The sequence below is a fragment of the Triturus cristatus genome, chromosome 3_2 (genome assembly GCF_964204655.1).
Source record: "Triturus cristatus chromosome 3_2, aTriCri1.1, whole genome shotgun sequence".
NCBI classification, from domain to species: Eukaryota; Metazoa; Chordata; class Amphibia; order Caudata; family Salamandridae; genus Triturus; species Triturus cristatus.
Window position 1 is genome coordinate 948,222,182 of NC_140584.1, and position 23,307 is coordinate 948,245,488.

General features: G+C 46.6%; 1 protein-coding gene across 2 annotated transcripts in view; it reads left to right on the plus strand.

Moving 5' to 3' along the window:
* DHRS11 (dehydrogenase/reductase 11) overlaps positions 1-23,307 on the plus strand; it is a 429,632-nt gene that overhangs the window by 309,030 nt on the left and 97,295 nt on the right. The window lies entirely within an intron of this gene.

Here is a 23,307-nt window from a genome sequence, read left to right on the forward strand (position 1 = left end):
ACCTTTTGTTCCTATGGATGCAATCTTTTTATATATCTGTATTTTGGTATGTTGGATGATAGAGGTATGTGTATGAGTGGAGTGACTGTGTAGATACTTCGATGTTTTTTTTTTTACTGTGGGGGTTTGTGAGATTTAGATTTGATTTTTTCTTCTAAGTTCATTTATTGTTGGATTGAAAAAGTGGGAACTATATTTAATAATTTGTTTTATTTGTGATCAGTACTGCATGTATTAGCAATTTGAATAATATCTTCCTATTAAATATATTTATACCTGATTTGATGTGTGGTGTGTATATAAATAGCTGGGTCAAATACGGGGAATGATTATTCCAGATAAAGGTGAGACATTCCGCCTCATTTATGAGCCTGTGCATGGTAGTTTGGTTGCATTTTTTATAGCCCATCTGGGACCTTGAGCTTGTTTGGTCACTACATTGTTTGCAAGCAAGTCATGCTCTTCTACTAAGCGCCTCTGCTTGACCTGTAGTCACATCCATCAGGGAGTTGGTTCTCGTTAATTCAATCTTTCTGTAGGAAGAAAATGAATCACGGAGTTCTCTTGCACAAGGCATCATTCACCGAGCCTTCTGGAAAACTGGCGCTCTCATTAACCAATCACTGATTATCCCCTACATACCGAACAGACAGCTCAGATCAATTTCCTCCTTCCTTACCACTGTCCACAGGATCAAAAGAGTAAGATGTGGGGGCCGCTCATTCTCCTTTAACTCGGCCAAACTCTGGAACGCCCTCCCCTTCCATCTCCGATCAGAGCCCAACCTGCTCTCCTTCCGCAGACAGCTAAAAACCCTGCTCTTTAACAAGTCAGACTAGTGTCTTAATTCTCATCCACACGCCTGTCCATCAGCGCTGGGACGCCTCAGGGTAGCTATCGCGCTCAATAAATCCTCTTTTCATTTCATTTCATTTCAAGTCTGTAGTTTGAAAAGCATTTTAGGTATTTATCATGGGCCATAAAAGTAACATAAAAAAAGCAGTCTCAACTCGATGTAACCGGTTCTTTCAGTTTTTCTTCTTTAGATCATATCTACCCTTTAGAAGGAATTGTGATCGGGAAATGTTGGAATGTAAGGAATTATATCCTGCAGAAACTGTGTGTGCAGCCTCTTCAGTGGCCAACCTGTATGAGATCCAACATCATCTCCGAGCCCTAGGTTGCCTCGGGGTAACATTAGAAGCCATAGATGAAACATAGGATAATGTGATGAATCCTAAATGCCTGAAAAGATGTGAAGCAGGCACAATTGTATGACTCCAGGACAGCTGAGGCATTGGACACCAAGAAACCCGAACATCTAGGAACTACCAAACCCTTAATTTTGGGGGATTTCATTTGCCCTACCTGGGACGAGAGGCGGGCTTCCAAAAGTTCTGTCACAGTGGAGCTTGTTTATGTCCATAGTAATGGATAGAAAAGGGACCCAGAACATTTTGGCCATCATTGATCTTTACCCCAGATAACATTCAAGGCTTTCCAGCCAAAGACCAGAAAGCATCCAGCATAGCAAAAGAGTTGTGGGGAAAGTATTTTGTCCATAATGGGTTGCCAACAATGAATCACTGGCCTCATGCAGCTTATTTTAGATCCAAACTCATAAGACCGATGTTGAAACTTGTGGAAGAAAATTCAACGCCTTCACGCCCATTCGAAATCTAAATCTATGGAGGAAAAAATATGAATAAATACACTGATATAATGATCAGTGTATTGCTAACTCCTCCCACAATTAGATTTTTAGTTCATATTCAGCTACGGGAAAGACAGAAATTGAAACTCCAGACAATAGGCGTTTCAGCACACTGCAATAACTATAACTCGCACCTTTATGATGCACTGCTTATATATACACCCTTCCATATTACATCACTTATAGTACGGTAAATCATAACAGCACGTATTAAGTCCCAAATTAGATAATTTGTAAGAACACTGCATTGTAAAAGGTGCAAGTTATAGTTATTGTAGTGCGGCTAGAGAGCTGCCAACACTGTGTTCAGAGGTGCGCAAGTTTTTATAATTTGAAGTAAGGGTGGGCGTAGTTCGCGAAGTAGCACTTCGCGAAGCTACGCAAAGTGAAGTTCGCACTACGCGAGCTACGCGTAGCACTTCGCGAACTGCGAAGTAACATGTTCGCACTGTGCAAGATGTTGTTTTCAATGATTGCACAGTGCGGACAAGCAACCGGCACTGTGCAATCATTGAAAATGGCATCTTGCACAGTGCGAGCTGTAGTTTTCTGCTGCTCGAGTAGATTTTTCCTCGAGCTGCAGCTTTCTCAACGCGAACTGGTAGTTTCTCATCGCGAGCGGTCGCGAGCATACGCGACCCCTCGCAATGAGAAACCTGACCTTCTCGCGTTGTGAATCTCGCCGGGAGGTTTATTTTCCATGCTCGCGATCGCGAACAAGGAAAAAGTCTCGCCAGGATGTCATTTTGCTTGCTCGCGGTCGCCAACTTGACGTTGAGGACCGCGAGCAAGCAAAAAATGACCGCAGCACTACGCAACACTACGCTACGCGTGTTCGCACTGTGCTACGTGCAGTTCGCGTAGTGCGAAGTAGCGCGAACTTCGCAAACTACGCGAGCGTAGCGTAGTGCTTCGCCCAGGCCTAATTTGAAGGTGTTGCGTAAATTATGCATTTAAGGTATAATAACTATAACTCTAGAATATTTAATGATTGTTGAGTTTGTTTAGTTTCTATATAAAAAAAAAATAGTTTTCCCAACTATTTTTTAAAAATTAATTTGTTTATTATTTTCAAATGTCACATGTGCACAGTAACAGCTTATCAGAAATAAAAAGAAAACAGAAAAACAACTTGTCAGGGGCATAGTTGCAGTTACAAAGAAGAGACGAGAAACACTTCAACAGGCAGTATAGCTAAGGAGCCACCTAGTGTAGTAGCAGGCTAAGAGTCATGGAAGCATAAGTGGTGCAACCGGTGGTATCAGTGGTGTCACTAGGGTTGGTGTCACCCGGTGCGGGTAACTCATGGTGTCACCCCCCTCACGACTTACCGCATGGACCTCCTCCGCTCCGAGTCCGCCAGTGGACACAGTTGGCAAATAACGGGACCATACAAAATCCTTAGTAACGTTTGTAAATGTAGGCAAACTTTGTCAATCATTGCGTCACACTGCTCTTTCTATCTTCACAATACTTGATTTTGCCAATGATTTGGAAGAGAAGTGGAAAAATCTTTGCAATGTCCATGTTATGTTCCTCAACAATTCTAGCAAAATATTAGCAAAGAGCTTAAAGGAGGCTCATCTTGATAGCCAACGTAAAGTCTAAGAGCACCCCATGCCAATTTCCACAACATAGACGTCACAGTCAATAGAATGAGGCTGATGAGTGAGTCGCGATTAAAACATTCCGAGCCATTTCAGAAGTCTTTTTGCGTCATAGGCACATATCAGCAGGCATCTGTAACAGCTTTTCAAGCAATGTTGCAAAAGCTGTGACTTTCATGACATTTGGCGTCCCTGCAGTGCCCACTTGCAGCATTGTGGGTTGTTGGCATCCCTGCACTGCCTGCATGCAGCATTGTGGGTCGTTGGCGTCCCTGCTGTGCCTGCATGCAGCATTGTGGGTCGTTGGCGTTCCTGCAGTGCCGTTTCTTGGGAGCAGTGTGGTGCACTGTATGCTAGGTGAGAGACTAGTTCACGTGGGTTTGTCGGGATGCTGTGGTTCCCTCGACTGTGTCGCACAGGCCCCTTGGTAGGAGGGTGGTCTGCATTTGTCGGGTGTCATATGTTGGGCTGTTTGTGCCTGGGATCTCCTCCGGTTCACTGTGAGTGCTCCTCATCACATGGAGGCCTGTCCTATTGGCTTTGCCAATGCTGTGGGGATTATTTGGGGGCAATGCGCTTGGGGATTGGATCCGACTGGTGACTCTGTGGCCAAGTGTACTTTCACATGTAGAGAAGTGCCTCGTCGTGCATTCCGAATCCGATAAAGGCATTTTATTTTTTTTGCAGTTTTAAATAGCGCGAACTCGGCCCTAAGGCGTCAGGCGGTACCCCACCCTCATGTGAAATGTAAGCAGTAAGAACATGGTTTAGAGTTACCAATCCACCGATCAATCACTCGTCGCAGTACCCCACGATTGGTGCACTTCCCCACCATGGAAAACAATGTTGTTGAAAAAAAGACAAGAAAAGAAAAGTACCGCTTCACTGGCAAACTCTGTAAAGTAGCGCTAATATGTTTGGGTGTGATTAAAATCAATGTATTTTTCATAGTTAAAACATTGCATCAGACAATCCATGAGTATATGAAAGAATGTGTATTTGGAATTAAAAATACATGTGCATTTCACTTAATTTGCTGTAATCCGTGCCAAAACACCAGAGATAGGTCCGTCCTGCTCCGTATTCGGTACCTTTGTCCCCAGTAAATGTGATGCATTGTCAACAGGCATGGCATGTCCCTACAGTTATGGTAGGAGATATAGCACGACAAAGCTTCCTACAATTTTATACAGAGTAGTCAAGGCATCACGTTCTGACTTAGGTTTTGGCATTCTCACTTCTCAAAAATTCCATGCGGCAATACAAAAGGGCATTACAACTTCTGAGACTGGCCCTATCAGGGCCGGCTTTAGCGCTGGTGGCGCCCAGTGCGACAATGGTTGTTGGCGCCCCCCCAGTGATCACCTCAGCCATGCATTCCCTCACTATCACCCTTTAACAGTGCCCCTCAAGTCTCCAAAATCACTCCATCGCTCAGACAATTAGTTGTATAGCGCCACTTATACCAGTGTAGGGTGTCAGATCACTTTACATAACACGCACAAAACACAGAGACAATCAATCATAGGTGTGCAAATCAGTGTATAGGAAATGTTACGTAAGACAGATGACTATAAGGTATAGTTTAATAGCGCGTGGTCTGGAGAACTTGAAGCACACACTTTGTGATCTGCTGGTACAGGTTCTTTTGTGATCTGCAGTTTCAGGTTCTTTGCAGTAAGCATATTAACCATCTGCGCTACCCTCAAAGCCTCCACTAGACAAACCTCCGATCTTTCTGTAGGAAGAAAATGAATCACGGAGTTCTCTTGACATTTTTATTGACGGCTGAAAACTGCTGGAGGCCAGAATGCTGGCAGAAGGTGCTTTTAAAACTATTATTAACTTGCAAACACACGCCCCCACCTAAAGTCAGCGCCTGGTGCGGTCGCACCGGTTGCACCGCCCTAAAGCCGGCCCTGGGCCCTATGACATCGCACCTGATCTGTAACCAGTCTCTTTTGGTATTACTCGCAGGGCCTAGTCTTTGACCATGTCCTTTACAGAGTGCCCTTGCTTGCATTACTTGTAGGGCACGGCCTGCCAACATGTTCTACATACTTATGGTTGCACTGGCCCAAGAATGAATTGTTAAATAAACAAGCACATGGAGCAGTGCACACGCCGGGCACTCAGAAGTACCTTTCACACGGAGCGAGGGAGAGGTGGAGCTCTTACCTGCAGGCTCGGGACAGGCACCTCACTCCCTCCCCCGCTCTTCAGTTGGCCACCGTGGCAAACAAACAACCCGGATATCTCACCAGCACCCACCTCCCCCCATGCTCTTCACTCCGTACGCGCACGCATGGTGGCAAAATAAGGGACTGCCATGGGCGGCCAAAGAAGGCCAGGGCTAGCTAGCTACAGCAGGCCTGCAGCCTGGCTCTAGGATTCATGCGCTACCAATGCCATCACCCAAATACTCAGCAGTTTTTTTCCTGCAACTAGCATGATCCGGTTAGGAAGTCTTGTCTAAGACGTATCGTGCAGTCCTATGTATAAATATGCACTATTATTTTAGGTTTTTTAATCACAACAATTATGTCTGCGGTTGGCGGAATTAACAAGAGAAGGGTGCACGAGCTAAGATAATAAAATGGCGTGATATTTTACACTGGCATTGCTGAGAAGATGACGGAGCCTCCCTCCTTTGACTTCTATTCCAGGACCTGTGAAAATGAAAATTAGTAACGGGCCGGGCCCAGCACTCGTCGGTTCCAAATGGCGCCCTAACTTGGCATCCGGTGCGGCGGCACCGGTCGCACCATTCAGTTGCTTGCGTCGTTACGTTCTATGCACATATTGAGTGCTGTGTGACTACATGTCGATGTGACTTGCTTTTGTTCTTTGATAAAAAAAAATATTTTTGCATGCTATCCAGATGTGGTATTTTGATGGACTTCGATCAATACAGTTGACCTTCCATTTGTCTCTCAAGCCCCCCACCCCGTGAACTGACCTTCCGTTTGTCTCTCCCGAACCCCCTTCCCCAGTGAACCATTTATTTGTTCCGTAAGTCATTACACAGCAGCGCTAGAATCAGAAGTCTGTGAAAGGAACCTTGGTATTGGTAACAAATGTCATAGGCGCTTCAGTTTGATGTCACTGAGACCCAGGGTTTATGATACGGGAGCCTGCATAGGGGAGGCCGCCACCGCATCAGCGAGAAACAGAACATTTGATTTTTGATGTAGAATGTTATGTGAGGTAGAAACTGGTCTTTTTTATAGGTTCACGGCTGGATCCGAGTTAGTAACGTGCTGGCAATGCCAATGCATATCCCACCAAGAGACCGGTTCTATTTACCCATGCCATGCCTTACAGTGCTTGAACCTACAGCGCAGAAACACATGGAATCGCCCACCGCCCTGCACTGTATAGGCAATAGGCCACTCACCTGCTGAGTTGGTGGCAGACGGGGGGGGGGGACTACCTCGGTCGGCGGCCCGCGGCGCGGTCGTTAGCCTTGCTTGGAATACAATTAAATTATAGTGGCGCTGTGGCAGTGTGGCGACCTGAGACCTCCTCACCTCCTCGTCCCTCGTGATGCCAAGTCACGCGCACTTGGGGCCCAATGCACATGCGGGCTTCGGATTCCTCCCGTAACAACATCGCCAACTGCACCCCTCTAGTGACGACGTGACGTCACTGCCGAGGCGCGCAGACGCGGTGGAGGAGGAGACAGTGCGCGCTGCGCACAGGCACCTCCTGTTGAATAGAAGGTTAGGTTGCGCGCGTCGTTGCATTTCGGTTTCTGGACTGCTGGTGCTGGTTTCAATAAAATTTTGCACGGACGGTTGCAGTGCACCACAGACACACCGACCGGACCGGCCCTTTGGTGTCACCCCCCGTGAGGGTGTCACCCGGTGCGGTCCGCACCCCCGCACCCCCCTAGTGACGCCACTGGGTGGTATACAAAAGTATATTTCAACGAATATCAGCGTAGCGTTTAATACAAAAGACCATATGCAACTAACAAGCATGCCAAGTAAGCACACCAATAATGAATTAGCATGACTAAGAACCAGCATTGGTGTCCATGGACAGCATATAGTTTCACAGAGGGGCCCATATATCCTTAGGCCGCGATGCAGGGAGATGCAGGGCCACGTAGATCCTACTATTAGAGTCCCAATAGACCACAACTCGCAGCCAGTCTGCATCCTTTGGAGGCAATCTATCACCCCAGTGCCTTGCAATATGTCTGTGACCCTTTGGATGCCAGGTGGGATATCTTTGACATGGTCAAGGAGAGCTGGTAGAGGGGTCTCCGTCATGGCAGCTATAAGGGTCAACACTTATGTCCAGTATGCTTGGATCATTGGGCATGTCTAGGCGTGGTATATAAAGTTGGCATGTTCAGCTTGGTATTTGGGATAGCACTGTGACCGAGCAGGGTAAAATCTGGTTAATCTCTTCGGGTTGGCATATGTGCGGTGCAGAAAATTGTAGTGTAGCAGTTTGTGGCGATGATATGAGGAAAGAAGTTTCGTTTGATTGCAGCACTATTTCCACGTTGCCTCAGTTTGGGATCCCAACTATACGCAATAACCTTATTTTTTTCATTTAATTTCAATGTTTTTATTTTTTTACTACAAAAAGTGTTTCAAATCGTATAGTGTAGTATTGTTGAGTGAAGTGGTTTTTAGTGGAGTGTTATAGAGTACAGTGGATCACAGTGTAGTGTCATACATTGGAGTGTCATGGAGTAGAGTGGAGTGGCATAGAGAGGAATAGCATAGCATGGAGTGGAATGGCGTTAAGTGGAATAACGAAAAATGGAGTGGCATACAGATGAGTGGCGTGGCATGGAGTGACTTAGAGCGGAAGTGAATGGAGTGGCATAGAGAGAAATATTGAAGAGTCAAGTGATGTGAAGTCGAATGGAGTGGAGTTGCGTACAGTAGAGTGGCGTAAAGTGGAGTGGCATAGAGTAGAATCGAGTGGAGTGGCTTAGACTGGTGTAGAGTTAAGTAGCATATAATGCAATAGTGTACAGTGGAGTGGGGTGTACAGTGAATTAGCGTAGAGCAAAGTGGTGTATAGTAGAGTGGCATAGAGTGGAATACAGTACAGTGGAATGGAGTAGCATAGACTGGAATTGCCTAGAGTGGAGTGGCATGGAGTCCACTGGTGTAGACTGAAATAGCGTGGAGTACCATAGAGTGGAGATGCATAGAGCTGAGTGGCATACAGTAGAGTAGTGTAAAGTGGAGTGGGTTTCGAGTACAATAGCATAGAGTGGAGTGGCATTGAGGGAACAGTGTAGAGTGGAATAGTATACAGTGGAGTGGCGTAGAATGAAGTGGCGTAGAGTGGAATAGCATAGAGTGGAGTGGGGTACTGTGGAGTGGCATATTGTGAAGGGGCGTAAAGTTTAGTGGTGTAGAGTGGAGTGGAACACTGTAGAGTGGGGTACAGTCGAGTGGCATGGCATACAGTGAAGTGGTGTACAGTGGAATTTCATATGGTGGAGTGGCGTACAGTGGATTGGTGTACAGTAGAGTGGCCTAGAGTAGTGGTGTAGAGTGAAATAGCGCAGTGTGTAATGGCGTTGAAGGGAGTGGTGTGGGATGGCATAGAGTAGAGGAATGTAGAGTGGAGTGGTGCAGGGTAGAATACCCTAGAGTGGAGTGGTGGAGACTGAAGTGGTGTAAAGTGGAATAGTAAAGAGTGGAGTGGCATTGAGTGGAATAGCTTAGAATGGCATATAATTGAGTGGATACAGTGGAATAGTGTACAACAGTATGGCATACAGTGGCGTGGTATACAGCACAGTGTTGTGGAGTGTCGTAGAGTGGAGTGGCATAGAGTGGAGTGTCGCATATTGGAGTGGCATACAGTGGAGTGGTAGTGGAGTGCCGTACACTGGAGTGGCATAGATTAGAATAGCATACAGTGTAGTGGCGTAGAGTGGAGTGCCATAGAGAATAATATCGTAGCGTGGATTGGCGTAGAGTATAATATCGTAGCGTGGATTGGCGTAGAGTACAGTAGAGTAGAGTGGCAAGGAGAGGAGTGGTATAGAGTGGAGTATTCTGGAGTACAGTAGAGTGGAGTGCTATAGAGTGGAGTGGAGTGGCGTAGAGTGGAGTGAAATGGAGTAGAGTGGAATAGCAGAGAGTCGCATACATTTGAAGGCATATAGTGGAATAGCGTAGCGTGGAGTGGCATACAGCACAGTGGAATAGAGTGCAGTGGCATGGAGTGAAGTGGCGTAGAGAGCAGTGGTGCAGAGTGCATTGGCATAGAGTGGAGTGGTGTAGAGTGGAGTGGCATAGAGTGGAGTGGCATAGAGTTGCAATACCATTGAGTGAAGTGGTGTACAGTGACATAGATTGGAATAGCGTAAAGTGGAGTGGCGTACAGTAGAGTGGCATAAAGTGGAGTGGTGTGGTGTGGCTTGGAGTGGTGTAGAGTGTAATATACAGTGTAGTGGTATACAGTGGAGTGCCACAGAGTGGAGTAGAGTACAGTGCAGTGGCATAGAGTGAAATAGAGTGGAGTGGCCTGGAGTGGAATGGCATAGGGTCAAGTGACATACAGTGGAGATACGTAGAATGCAGCAAAGCACAGTGGAGTGGCATAGAGTTGGATTACGTAGAGCGGTGTGGCATAGAGTGGAGTGGAGTGGTGTAGATTATCTGTGCGCCTTGGGTGCCTTGTCTTCATCGAAAAGCTAGGTCTTCAGCCTCTCTCTGAGGGTGCTGTTTGGACGTGGAGGGGCAGGTCATTCTAGGTCTTGGTGGCAATGTGGGAGAAGGAGCGGCCTCCACTGCGACTCTGATGGATTCGAGGGGTGTGTGTGAGGGCGAGGGAGGTGTATCACAGGTGTCTTGAGGGCAGAGGGAAGTTCAGTTGATGGTTGTTGTAGGATGGTCCTTGATTGTGTAGGGCCTTGTAGACGTGCATAATGATCTTCAACTGGCATCTCTTCTGGATAGGGAGCCGGTGGAGGTTTCTGAGGTGGGGTGATGTGGGTCTGTTTGGTGAGATCCAGGAGTCTGGCTGCAGTGTTCTGTGTGGTCTGGGGTCTTCTGAGGAGGTTGGTGGAAATTTCGGTGTATAGAGCATTGCAATAGTAGAGGCGGCAGGTGGCAAGGCCCCAGCGTAAGGTTTTTTCTGGTATTGATTTGGATCCATCTGAAGATACTGCGGAGCATGCGAAGGGTGTGGAAGCAGGAGGAGGCAACTGCGCTGACTTGTCGTTTCATGGTCAGTTGGCTGTCGAAGATGATTGTGTGCATGGTCTGTCGGTTTGGGTGTTGGTCCGAGTTCTACTGACTACCAGCTGTGGTCCCATAAGGAGGTGTTCTTCCTGAAGATCAGAACCTCTGTTTTGTGGGAGTTGAGTTTGAGGCAGTTGTCTCTCATCCATTTCAGTAGTTGGTTTTGGTGTTGGGGGGTCCTCGGTGAGCAAGAGGATTAGTTGAGTGTCATCTGCGTAGGAGATTATGTGTCCTCCGTGGGATCTGACAACGGTAATGGAGATGTTAAATAGGGTGGGACTGAGGGATGATCCTTGGGGTACGTTGCATATGATGTCCTTGGTGAGGAGGTGAAGGGAGGCAGTTGGATGCTCTGTGTGTGTTCAGTAGGGAAAGATGCGATCCACTTGAGGATGTTTTGCTTTATGCCGATGTTGTAGAGTCTATTGATGAGGGTGCGGTGCGAGATGGTGTCGAATGCTGCAGAGAGGTCAAGGAGGATCAGGATCACAGTTTCTCTGTGGCCATGGAGAGTTCTGATGTCACCTGTGGCACCAACCAGCACGTTCCCAGAAAATCCTGATTGTGAGGCATCAAGAAGGTGGCTTTGTTCCAGGTATTCGGTGAGCTGTTGGTTGATGGCTTTCTCGAGTACTTTGGCAGAGTATGGGATCGGTGAGATTGGTCAGTAATATTTTAGGTCACTGGAGTCGTCAGAGGGTTTCTTTAGGAGCGGTCAGACCTCTGCATGTTTCCATCTGTCCAGGAAGGTTGCTGTGGAGATGGAGGTGTTGGGGATGCTAGTGAGTTCTGTGCTGATTGGGTTGGTTCCGAGATTGAAGCGATGGTAGGGAGGGGTTGGTGTGTGCCCAGAAGTAGATAGAAATCATGATGGCTGTGGTGGTCTGGGTGGTGAGCGGAGAGCAGGTGGTGAGTGTTTGGCTAGTGTTCGCTGATTTGTTGAGGCTGAGAGTTGGGGGTTGAAGTTATTGTAGATGGTGGCAATCTTACTGTGGTAGTAGTCCAACAGGGTGTTGGAGGGTTCTTGGGAGGTGTGGATGGTGTTCTTTGTGGCTGTCGGGTTGGAAAATTCCTTGACTATTTTGAAGAGTTCCATTGTGTGGTCTACCGTGGTATTGATGTGGGCAGTGATGGCTGATCTCATGGCTTCCTTTATGCACAGGTGGTAGTTGCCGGGGGCTGCTTTGTGAGCAGCTCTGTTGGATGGGTCCTTGTTGACCCGCCATTGCTTCTCAAGTTAGTAGCAGTTGCGCTTGGTGGTTCTGAGCTCTAGGGTGTACCAGCTGGCTTGTTCTGAGGTTTTGTTGGCTTTTGTTGGTTTCAGCAGGATGACTCTGTTGGCGTATTTGGTGATCCAGGCAGAAAGGTTCTGGACGGCCTGGTCAAGGCCTGCTGACATTCCGGGTGGTGTGGTGCTGACGGCCTGTGTCCACTGAATCTTGGTTACCTTGCCCCAGCTGTGGTGGAAGGAGCTGTGGGTCTTGGCGATGGTATTCTGGGCATCGGAGATGGTGATGTGAACGATTGCGTAGTCGGTCCAGTTGAGTTCTGTGACGTGGATGAATTTGATTCTGTTGCTGGAGGTAAAAATGGAGTTGAGTGTGTGTCTGGCTTTGTGCGTGGGTACGGTGACCAGTTGGATGAGGCCATTGTTGTTCATGTTCTCCAAAAGGGTAATGGAGCTGGAGTCTTTGGAGTCGTCGACGTGAAAATTGAGATCGCCGAATAGGACGTAGTGATGGGACGTGGTGATGGGACTGGATGGCTAGTGGGGTGATGAGGTTGGAGATGTCCTAGCAGAAATCTCGTCGGGCTTCCGGGGGTCTGTAGGCGAGGGTGCCTCTTTCACATTGTTTTAGCGTCGGTCTGTAGTCAGAAGTTGAGGTTATCCATGAGAGGCATTGATGACGGTGCATTGGATGATTTCCTTGAAGATAATAGTGATGCCCCCACTGCGGATGTTGGTACGGTCTTGGTGTATAAGTTTGTAACTGACAAGAGTGGCGGTGGCTATGCCGGGGTTTGAGGCGGGGTTGAGCCATGTTTTGGTGATGAAGGCAACATCAGAGGAGAGGGTGGTGCTGGTGTCCCAGATTTTCGTGGCATGTTTGTAGAGGGTGCGGGAATTGAGCAGGATGCATTGGAGCAGTTTTGGGTTATTTGTAGCCTTCTGAGTGGAGGCGGCACAGGATCCAGTGCAACCTGGTGGTCCTGTGTAATAGGAGAAGCGGCAGTGGAGGCATGTGAAAGTTCCTTTGGATGATCATGGGGAGGACGTGCAGCAGCTGTTGTTCCGGGGTCCGGGTCAGGAGTTTTTTGATGGTGTAACAGCGGGATGGCCAGAGGTCCTGGCACTGGGCACTATCCATGCGTGGATGGGCACAGACGGGCATGCCTACGGCACGCATAGCGGCCTCCATAAGTAGTTCTGGGAGGTGGGAAGGGCTGTCAGGGAGGAGATAGGGCGGGGCAGGAAACCAGCTTGAAAGGGGAAAATATCGGGAGTGGGCGGCGAAGAAAAGCAAGTGTCATGTGACCAGAAATAAAACTATATCTACCAGATACAATTAAGCCACAAGATTCTAGCAAATTAAGCTACAAGATTTTTCCAAATACAATTAAGCCACAAGAATTGACAAACTTTAGCTAATGGATTTAAAAATATCCCTTAGTCAAAATTTTAAAATGTGACCACGTGATCAGAGATAAAACTTTATCTACCAGATACAATTAAGCCACAAGATTCTACCAAATCCAATTAAACCACAAGAATTGACTCAATTTAGCCAATGGTTTTAAAAATACCACTTAGTTAAAATTTTAAAATGGCAGAACTACCAACAACCGATGGTCAGCGATCTAGTCGGGCAAGCGGTCTCCCGAACAACAGAACCAAACCTGACGCTAAGAGGAGTGTGAGCAAGGTCCCAGTCTCGTGGAGCTAGGCAGCAGCATCGGGGGAGCAGGGCACATGACCAGTGGTGAATTGGCGTACAGAGGAGTTGCATAGAGTGTAGTGGTGTGTGTGGTGTAGTAGCATGTAGTTTAAAGAGACATTGCATGAAAGTGTCTGAACAGATGTAGATTACATTTGTCATGAACAAGGAGCGGAAAGGGTATTTTTAGGTATTAGCTGTAAATTGGTTAAATACTGTTAAAGTTATAAGTGACACAACACTTCCTTACATACCGATCACAAGGCAGTATATCATTGGCTAGTGGCTTCCTTTACAAATATTTAAAGGCAACCATGTAGCTTTCACCCTGCTTTTGGTTGCATTCTGGGTTAGGGCCTTTTATATATATATAGGTATGGTTTTATTGCTGTTATCACCTATTTCCACTTTATTAAAGTGATAATAGGTAGGAAAATGTATTAATAATTGACGATTAAGCCTACAAACTACTGTGGTAGTGAAAGGAAAAAAGAAATAGATAAATAACTAAAAAGAAAAAAAAACATCGTACTACATTGTATTTGTGTAATATATGATTTACAGTTTTTTTTATTACAAATTCATTTTTTCTAAATAGTTTTCTAAGTAGCATAGCACTAGGTAGTACTGCCGTACTCTGCTAATTTCTTTATTAAAAAAAATAAAATGTGTACAAATTTGAAAAAATAAACTGTATTGCACTACATTTCTCAAATATAGGTAATACAGTTTTTTCCAATTTACTCTAAAAAAAATATATATATACGAGGGACAATGCCGAGCTGCAGTAGCCACTGACAGGTACCTTTGATGAACAAAAACGGAATTTCCTGCAAGATAAATTTTTGCAAAACGAATTAGACAGTCGATATTTGATTCTCTTCAGGTATGGCAAAGGAAGCTAGGCATCTGGAGAGGGAAGATGCAGACAGTGACTCAGAAAGCAGTAGAGTATGATAGAGAAAAAATAGGAAAAAGGTATAGAGTGTGCTGATAGAAAGTTTAGATTGCAATGTAACAAATCTTATGTCGCCCGAGAGGAAGGCGATACATTTGTGGAGGAGCTGTTAGATGCTCGACCTCCACCTCACTATGCCTCGCACAGAATACCCTGCTGTCCCAACGCCTCAGTCTTTCGCCCCTCCTGCTTCCACCTCTGGTTCTTTTGCTCTTGATCTGCCTGCTTCAGCTACGGCACCTCCTGCTCTTTCTCTAGCTTCACACGCCGCTGATGCAGTGACTGCAAGTCTCCCTGAAACGCCTATTGTTTCAGCCTATGCTCTTTCTCCATCCTTCACACCCTCAACACAACCATTAATAACTTTAGTGCCTGCCTCTTCATCTACTGTGTCTTCATCAAATGTCTCTTCCCCGACATTGCTGAGTATTGGGACGCCAGTGTGTGGACCGGATGATGGTATTGGGCAGCAGCTCGAGAACAAATGGGGCGGGTGCTGATTCGATCTGATGTGGGGAATGAGGAGAAAAAGATGGTGGCTGATCAGGCCGCACAGTGGTCTCGGAATCTGATTTACAGCATGGAGGATGTGTGGAGTGTGGTGAGAGACTATGAGACGTTTGTGCAGCAGCATGCCCTCAAGTATATGGCGGCCACACTAATAGGGTTGTGGGAACAGTTTTTCAGTAGTGTCGCACTCAGATAATTTATGACATCTGAGACCCTGTATATGCTGCTGACATGGCTCCTAATGACGTTTTTAGTAATGTTGCCCCACTGATTGGTTATCGAGGTAGGTTACAACAGAAAACACCAACAACAGTGTCCCAGTTTCCGACGAGGGACATCCATCCTATTTTTCCCCCTGAGATACCGGAGCTGGCTAATCAGTCTGCCGTTATCAGACAGCGAGTAGAGGCCCATTATCAAGAACAATGGGTTTACACTCCAGGGAAAAGGAGTGAGGTTTTAGCTCTTAGGGGTCAGTTGCCAGACCCTAGGAAAAATCTGAATGCATATTACAGAGAATTGACAGAGGCTGCCTCGTCAACAGTGATGACGTTGGCAGATATTGAGATGTTTTTTGGTTTGTTGTAACCAGTGGATATTTGGAGACAGGTGCATACACAGGACCATGTTGTGGAGTTGGGTGGCACTTGGGACGAGATCAGGGCATGGGATAAAGAGAGGAAGCCTGGTGAGAAGCCTAGAGCTGATATACTAGCTTTGCAGAGTCTTATGATTACTTACATGCATTCCCTCATCCCACCTAGATGGGTAGAGCATGTTGTCAGAAGAAAGATGAAAGCGTATCTGATTTTTTTTTTACTAGGTTTGAAGGTGTGTTTTTGGATTTCAGTGGGCAGGATTTGTCATTGGAGGGAGGTGTCCGATTGTTCGTTAACAGATTTGTTACAAACCTGCTTCCCAAGATCGTGACTCAGTAACAGGCTTCGGAGAGCATGTGGACTACATCCTCCTCCCCGGTGATATTGAGTATGGCCCAGTATTATGAGCATAGGGAAAATGAGGAGAAGGAAAAGGTGGAGAAGAAAAATAAAGAGTTGAAGACGAAGGTGTTGATGCAGCAGGCAGCTATGGGGACGGGTAGAGGGCGTGGCACCGGTCCGGCCCGACTGTTGCCCCACACTGGCAGAAATAGTGCACCTGTGGGGCCGAACAAGTGTGTGTATTGTAAGGAGGAGGGACACTGGCGAAGTGAGTCCCCGGAGTTTTTTTTTTATAACAAACTTTATTGATGAGTCCCCGGAGTTGTTACAGAAAGTTGCGGCCCCCAGAGGACGGAGTCCTCGCGGATGGGGTCGTGGTGGAAGTGTTCAGGACGAGGTTCAGGCAGGTGAGTCTTCACAGGGTCGCTCTGATCAAAAGAATTTTGATGGCCCTCAAGGAAGACAGTACTATCTTGATGATTATGATATGGACTAGGTGACAGGGATGTCTTACAGTTAGGACAGCCAGGGACAGGGTGAAGAACCAGTTCAGATACCTGTAGATCAGCATGGTCCTTATGTCACAGCGGATTTGCACGGCTCGTTGAAAAGATTTTTGGTGGATACAGGTGCAATGAATAGCTCTGGTTCTCTTTCACTGGTCCCCGGGGCAGCTCTGTCTAGCCAAAAGAATGTTTCGGTAGGCTTTTCAAGCGTACCGGTCGTGAGCCCCATTTCCAAACCCCTTGCTTTGACTATTGTCCCTTTTACCGTAGATTTGCCACTCTTATTGACAACAAATTGCGGAGAGAATTTAATGGGACTAGTTTTGTTGAAGAAGTTGCATGCAACAATTTGTTGTTCTCCGGATGGTGTCTATATGACGATAGGACCAAATATGGCTAGTACCAAGCAGTGTTTTGCCAAAGATGCGCTGCTCCCTGCTGAATTCAAAGATGTGCTGCCCACATTGTGGGCTACAGGTGATACGGACGTAGGGTTGTTGCAGATACCTCCGGTGTCTATTAGGGTCAAAGACAATGCTGTGTTGCCTCATAATCCTCAGTACAAAATACCGCAAGCAGGGGAACAAGCTCTATTTCAGTTTATACAAGATTTGATTAAGTCAGGAGTTATTGAGGAGACAGCAGCAAATAAGTGTAATAGTCCTATTCTTCCCATTCTTAAGAAGGCACCCGTGGATTCCTCCGATGCTCATCTTGATGTCTATCGTTTTGTGATTGATTTGTGTGAGGTTAATAAAATAGTGCTTCCTCAGTTCCCCATGGTCCCCGATATCACCGCCCTTCTGACGATTCCTTCCACCGCCAAATTCTTTTCTGTGATTGATTTGAAAAATGCTTTCTTTAGCATTCCCATTCATCCAGATAGCAGGCACCTTTTTGGATTTACTCTGGCCGGCAGAAGTTTCCGATTCTGTTGCATTCCTCAGGGCTGTACTGAAAGCCCTAGCATATATAGTCAAGCTTTAAAAGGCCAATTGGATTATCTCACACTTCCCCCAAGTAATGTATTACTGTAGTACGTAGATGACCTCTTAATAGCTTCTGACACTGAAGAAGGTGGCAAAGATCAAATTATTACTACATTTGGCACAGCACGGACATAAAGTGTCCCTTGCAAAGTTTCAATATTGTCGACAGGAGGTCGCCTACCTAGGTCACCTACTGTCGAAGGAGGGAAGGAGACTAACACCTAAGCGCATTAGTGCTATTGGTAAAATACCCATTCCTAAGACTCCAAGGGGATGTGCGAGCCCTTATCAGCATTGCTTCGTACTGTCGCCACTGGATTGCTAACTATTCTTTACTAACAAAGCCGCTGTTGCAGCTAACCACTAAAGATGTGCATAAACCGTTGGCCTGGACGCCTGAATGTCAGCAAGCTTTTGAGCAATTAAAAGTTGCGCTTTGCTCTGCACCTGTGCTTGGCACTCCAGATTATGCTAAGCCGTTCGTGTTGTATGTACACGAAACGGCTGGTTGTGCGCTCTCTGTTTTAGCACAAGCCTTTGGAGGTAAGCAGAGGCTGTGTGCTTATTTTTCCGCTTTGCTTGATAACGTCAGAAGAGCCCACCCGAGCTGTCTAAGAGCGGTCGTGGCTGTGGCCGTCTCTAACCAACAATCGGCGGGGCTCGTCCTTGATACTGATCTCACAGTTATGGTTCCCCATGCTGTGGACACACTTTTGAACAAAACGAAGACACAGCACCTTACCAGTGCACGTCTGACCGGCTATGAACTGACCCTCTTTGCACCACATGTCAGAATTAAAATATGTGTCACTCTGAACCCAGCCACGTTACTACCTCTCCCTTCTGAAAGTGAGGACAGAGATATACATGATTGTATTTTCCAAACAGAAGAAGAGACAAAGGGATGGGTAGACCTGACTGATGTTCCCTTATCTGACCCACAAGGGGATGTATATGTCGATGGCTCTTGTTTTGAACTACCAGATGGCACCGCCACTGCAGCGTACTCTATTACTATACTGCGTACTGTAGTTGAGACATCACAGGTTCCTTATCAATGGGCCCAAGCTGCAGAACTAGTTGCTCTCCGTCAAGCTTGCGAGTTAAGTGAGGGACTGACTGTCAATATTTATACTGACAGCCAGTATGGCTTTTGGATTGCCCATCATTTTAGGTGGCTCTAGGCGTCTGGGCGGAGAGTGGATTCTTGACCTCACATGGGTTAAAAATCCAGAACGGCCCACTGATACATAGGCTTTTGTCAGCTCTGACACTTCCCAAAAAGCTAGCAATAGTGAAGTGCACAAGGCAATTACTGATGATGTGTGGAGGGTAAATGGATCTGCAGATCAGTCAGCTAAGGAGACCGCCAGATCAAAGATGAAAAGAATGCTTGCGACAGGTCCTGCTAGATGGGTACCCGACGGTGCGATGTTCGAAGATACATTGGAGAACGTTAAAGAGATCAAGTGTGAGGCAACAATTGAGGAGTTATCAATATGGCAGGAGAGAACAGGACGTTTAGACGAAGAAGGGTGTTGGATAGGCCTGGGCGAAGCACTACGCTACGCTCGCGTAGTTTGCGAAGTTCGCGCTACTTCGCACTATGCGAACTGCACGTAGCACAGTGCGAACACGCGTAGCGTAGTGTTGCGTAGTGCTGCGGTCATTTTTTGCTTGCTCGCGGTCCTCAACGTCAAGTTGGCGACCGCGAGCAAGCAAAATGACATCCTGGCGAGACTTTTTCCTTGTTCGCGATCGCGAGCATGGAAAATAAACCTCCCGGCGAGATTCACAACGCGAGAAGGTCAGGTTTCTCATTGCGAGGGGTCGCGTATGCTCGCGACCGCTCGCGATGAGAAACTACCAGTTCGCGTTGAGAAAGCTGCAGCTCGAGGAAAAATCTACTCGAGCAGCAGAAAACTACAGCTCGCACTGTGCAAGATGCCATTTTCAATGATTGCACAGTGCCGGTTGCTTGTCCGCACTGTGCAATCATTGAAAACAACATCTTGCACAGTGCGAACATGTTACTTCGCAGTTCGCGAAGTGCTACGCGTAGCTCGCGTAGTGCGAACTTCACTTTGCGTAGCTTCGCGAAGTGCTACTTCGCGAACTACGCCCACCCTTAGTGTTGGACTGATGAGAGAGAGAAGCAGAGAGGTATATGTACTCCCTGTAGTCACAATGCGCATGGGTCAGCTCACATTAGTACAAAGGGAATATGTAAGTTGTTAGACCCTGTATGGAAGAACGATAACATCCCTAAGGTAGCTGCTCATCTGGTGAAGTACTGCATGGTCTGCATGATAAATAATCCTGGAAGAGGCACCCCTATACCCTCTGGTAACTTTGCACCACCTTCCTTCCCTTTCGAGGTTCTCCAGATGGATTTCATCGAAATGGAACGAGTCAACAATTTGAAATATGTTAGTGGTTGTTTGTGCGTTCAGTAAATGGATTGAGGCTTACTCCACTAAAGAGAACACAGCCATGGCGACGGTGAAGGCACTCTTAAAAGAGTACTTCCTGCGTTTTGGTTTGGCCCGTTTGATTGGGAGTGACAATGGAAATCACTTCAACTCAAAGGTTATCCAGTTGGTTTGCGATGGTTTGCATATCAAGCAGAAATTCCACGCTGTAAACCATCCCCAATCGGCAGGTTTGGTTGAGAAGTACAATGGTACTCTCAAGCTGAAGTTGGCAAAGATCAAAGAAAGCACAGGATTGCAATGGCCAGAAGTGTTACCCCTAGCCCTGTTGTTTACAAGGGCGACAGCCCACTCTAGAACATGATTGTCACCATACAAGGTCGTTTTTGGCCGCTCGGCAAATGTCTGGGGCGTCCTATGACCCCGTCCTTTTTCTGAAATAGAATGCCCTTTGCTTGAGGACTACTTGTGCGAGTTGACAAAAAATGTGCGTTCTATTCACCAATAGATTCATGAGGCTCTACCGCCAATACCTGAGGGGCCGGGTCATGATATTCAACCCGGTGATTACATCCTGGTGAGGAACTACCAGAGGAAGGGGAGTTTGGAGCCATGCTGGAAAGGACCTCTGCAGGTCCTCCTCACCACCCGGACGTCCGTGAAGGTGGACGGCCAGAAGCATTGGATCCATTCATCCCTCTGCTAGGGAGTCCCGATACCCCTACCCTACGACCAGTGGGTCCTGGATGGTGTGGGGGACCATGAGACAGAGAAGGTACATCGCTTCGTCCCTTTTTCTGACGCATGACTGACATGGGCTCAAACAGAGGAGGAGAACGATGCTGTCTGATGGAGGCCCCCCCCAGAAGTAAGGGCTGCCCAGGATCCTCCTCCATCTGGCCCACAGGAGCTTGAGTCTCAGTCCCTTGGCTCCTCTGAATTTTAATATCCTTTTCCGTGACGACGCAGTGCCCGGAGTGGCTAGGTACAATTCATGCCCCCGACGGAGGGACAGTGCACCAAAGGAAAAGTCTGATTTGTAGGGATAGACTGCATGGATGAAGAATCGGGTGCATGTACCCTGTCTGCGGTACCAACAAGAGATTAGGGAAAGGGAGATTGGTGCATTGTCCCGAGACACTGGACAGGATAAGTTGAGGGTGTCTTCCCAGGAGGGAGGGTGCCCTACCCTGAGCAACGTGCTCAATAGCACCACTGTAGATGAACAATAGGAGTCTGCCAGCGAGGTTCTGATGGACACTGGGTTTTGTGCCTCTCTTCTTTGTTTTATCATGGTTGACCTTTCCTCTGGTAGTACGATTTTAAAAAAAACAAAAAAAAAATGTACCCATTTGGTCACATAATTATGGGTGAAGAACAGCCCTTAGCAGCCTCACGTTTTGTGCAAAGTGGTCCAGGTTGGTCTAGCTGGTCTACTAAAAGCAAGGTAGTCTTTGTAGTAATTGTTCTGATCCTCTTAATAACTGCATTCAGAATTATGTGGTTTATTGAAGAGAAATATCCTGTGCATTCTTTGATTGGTACTACCCCTGTTCCCCCTGAGCATATATTTGTTACTTTGGCCCCTCATTAGGAGAGACACAGACAAACGTACATTGACAATGTTATCTTACAGATGCTCCATCAGGCGCACCATACCTCTAATGTTACTGATTGCTGGGTTTGCGGCTTGCTCCCTTCTGTGATGTATAATGATGATTTGTTGATGTCCCTACCCTTATCTTATTTAGGGAGCTGTGAGGCATGGTTCCAACTGTTTACCATGGTGTATATCCATTTCCATACTGATGCAATGAATATGACGTATGTATGCCGATTATGAGACTGTGTTAGAATATATCCGTGCACACTAGGGGTTTACTCCAGGAGAAAAAGGGTCCCCTGATACTTTGCATCCAAATGCCTGGATGAATATTTACGAAGTCAAAAAGATTGTAACGTGGCTCCAAAATGAAATGATGGATTTTCAAGATTTTAATGCCACTGAATACTTCAGATGCGTAATATTAATCAAGATGAAGCAATGCCAGTACCAATAGTTGACACGTCAGCTAGTTTGTGTGTTCAAGGTTTTGAGAGTGTTAAAGTGGGAAGGAGTATTTGCAATTATGCCTATGACTTGAGTACGACCAATAGCCCTCCTTTACTACCACCCCATAATGTGTATTTTGTTTGTGGGTTCCAGCCTTATGAATGGCTTCCCAGGGGGTGGTCTGGTATATGTATGTCCCCTTCCTCCTACCCCCAGTATATATAGCACCGTCTAATTACCATAGGGACCATTGATTACAGCATGGGGGGGTCAGTCTATCCCGAGTTAGAAGGGTTATCAACACAGAAGACATAGATCAGACCGACACTACTCTGCAGCAGTTTAATCATGCTATGATGGGTATTCTGCCCTTCTGGGGTCCTATGTCCAATACCCTTAACATTCGCCGACTCTCAAGGGTTGTAGAGGGAGTTATTAACACCACAGCAGGAATACTGACCAACATTACAGCTGAGCTTCAGGCTACGAGACTTGTTGCTCTTCAAAACCGAATGGTGTTAGACGTCATCCTTGCTGATCGGGGTAGGGCCTTTTGCTTCATCAGTAGTAGCTGCTGTGTGCATATACCGGACCATGGTCCGAATGTCTATGCAGCAATACAGAAGTTGCTTCCGCTTGCATCCGATATTCACCAAGAGAATGGCACCTGGTCCCTTACTGGTTGGTTTTGGTGTTTGATATCATCCTGGGGCTGGAAAATGCTCCTTTTCCTAGTAGCCATTGCGGGTGTCATTTTCACTTGTTGCCTGTGTATTAATTGTCTTCCTGACTGCTGTACATATTGTGTTAACAAGTTTACACCTGCACCCAAGGCCCCAGGGCATGATGCTAAGCCCTCAGCAATGATGATGCAAGCTGTCCATGATTTGATGAATATTGATGAGGGTATTTTTGAATATTAGCAGTATCTGTATTGCCCTGCATTAATGATTTTCTTATTATGCTAGAATAGACAAAATTGTTAGCAAATGCTAAAAGGAGGGTCTGTTGGACTGCAAATGTGTCTAGCCGACTCCTTCTAGCATTGTGCGAGTTAATTTAGCATTTGCGGCGCCATTTTGTCCTTAGTCGCCATTTTGTACTGTGATAGGAAGTACGCTTCTGTCTCATTAACTGTCTGCCTCAGCGAAAAGCTGCTTTGAGTTACTTCTTCTTATCGTATTCAAGGTTCAATCCTAATGCACTAATGAATAGCTTATAATGTCTTCGCATGCCTTTCCTCTACTGTAGCCCTGCTCCCACACTAGAGAGCGTTGAGCTTGAACAAGACAACCTTGAAAATGTGATACCATGTACCTGTTCTGCAGGTGGTAGCTCATCCTTCTGTACCTCCTTTGTTCATCATTGCCCGAGCTGGAAAATTCCAGTCTGAGTGGGTCTTTAGGGAGTTGGAAATCCATAGTATGTTTTA